This window comes from Colias philodice, chromosome 14 (genome assembly GCF_061535455.1).
Source record: "Colias philodice isolate Cphi_HAF_F1 chromosome 14, ilColPhil1 Martin Lab GWU primary, whole genome shotgun sequence".
NCBI lineage: Eukaryota > Metazoa > Arthropoda > Insecta > Lepidoptera > Pieridae > Colias > Colias philodice.
In genome coordinates this window covers 8,354,020-8,356,210 of record NC_143099.1, presented here as the reverse complement: position 1 = coordinate 8,356,210, position 2,191 = coordinate 8,354,020, and positions in this window count along the sequence as shown.

The following is a 2,191-nucleotide window of genomic DNA, read 5'->3' as shown; positions in this document are numbered from 1 at the left end:
ATCCTCGTACTTCAAGGAATATAATAAAAAAAGAATTATCGAAATCGGTTCAGCCGTTCTCGAGTTATGCGCTTACCAACACATTTTGCGATTCATTTTTATATATAAGACTAGCGGTCCACCCCGGCTTCGCCCGTGGTACATATTTACGTTTTCTCTACATAAAAACCATCCTCGTACTTCAAGGAATATAATAAAAAAAGAATTATCGAAATCGGTTCAGCCGTTCTCGAGTTATGCGCTTACCAACACATTTTGCGATTCATTTTTATATATAAGAAGAAGAAGAAGATATATCTTATATATAAAATTCTCGTGTCACAATGTTAGTCTGCATACTCCTCCGAAACGGGTGGACCGATTCTCATGAAATTTTCTGTGCATATCGGGTAAGTCTGAGAATCGGCCAACATCTATTTTTCATATTATGTACCACGGGCGAAGCCGGGGCGGACCGCTAGTTTTAGTATAGTTCTCCATATCATTCTCAACTTAAAACAAGAAAAAATCTTACTAGCCATCTACCTATACCTAGCCCATACGAGCAGAGCAGAAGCACAATCTAGTATAGATTAAAACTTGTATAGAAAACAAAGGATAACGCAAAACAGCTGCAATTTTCTCAAAATATTATAATATGTAGTACTATGTAAGAACACGGAAAATTCTGACACCAAAGGTTTTGCACCTAACCATTTTTTGTTTACGTCCTTTGCAACTATAAAAAAAACAACTTATCCGGCGAATTGGTAGTTGTATTTTTACATTTAGGAACAACCCATGATTTTCTGGTATTTAGATTGGACATTTTTAAAAGTATTTAATTATAATTTCGACGGCACGGGCGCGCGATCGCTAGCGGACTGAGTGAGCCAGATTGAGCGTGTTGTGATGTGACGTCACACCATCACCGGGCGTTTACAACTTGTTTTACTTCTAAATCGGAAACTAATTGACGTATCGAAGTAATTTTTTCACTAGTATTATTTATTTTTGACAGAGAATATGGATTGCTAATAATCAAAATTAGTGAATATTCTCCATTAGCGCACCGGGGCAAGGACCGCACCGAATGAGTCCGCTCCAGACTCCAGAGTGAATACAGGCTACACTATCGTTTAGTATCATCTATGTTACACATGGCACAGAAAAAACTGCAAGTTTTTTGTTCTGTAGGGCTCAGTAAATTGCGATTTAATTCAATGATGACGGACTGTATATAGGTAGGTACATAATTTAATGTAGGAAGGATGAAATATGTATCTACGAAACTTCCAATATTCTGTAATATTGTGATGATATAAAATATACTTTTTCTGGTATTCGAAATTACTTGTAAGTTGTAGAAGGTATGCTTCATTGTGTTACCGGTTATGTGCATCAGAATTCATAACGCAGGCCAGAATTGCTGGAGTAAAAGGTAGAATTTCCGCAGCATTTTTTATTAAAATGACATTTCTTAGAATATGAGTTGTATTATACACAGAAAGTGCACATAATATAAACGGACGTGAAGTAGATATTCATAACGGTATACACGTAATGCGAGTATCATTAAGTATGACTACTGGAATGCAGCGAGTAATTGAACGTGCTGTAAACTTTTATATACTACATACTTATACTTATAACTCAAGCTATAGTGCTGTAGTACTCAATAGAAGCACAGAATACTTAACAGTACTAACGTAATAGAAGTGACAGTATATAAATGAACTTTGTAGATTTACCGACAACGATTTGCACTTAGCATATATTTTGACTCTCGTATTTTTAAAGTTATCCGCTTTTATTTTACACAATTCACAAGTACATGCTAAATAATAATGAAGAAAGAAAATGAAATATAACTTTATGACAAAAGTGAGGTCATAAATGTCAAAGTTTGTTTATGCTCTGAAAAGTTTCACCGAAATGGAATTTAGATGACGGAGGCTTCCAATTTTTATTTTAAGTATAGAAGGTTGATACAGAATACCAGTGGATTGTTTTATTTTATAACTAATAACTATATCTATACAATTTAATTTTAATTTAACTTGATAGTTGTTATATGAGATACGTTAGATGATAGATCTAAGTAAAAAAATACCAACTTCACAAACCACTGCAGAAAAGTATGTCCCAAAATCAAAACTAAAATTCCTTTATTTCGTATCACATAAAGTAAATAAAACACAAGACATCTGTT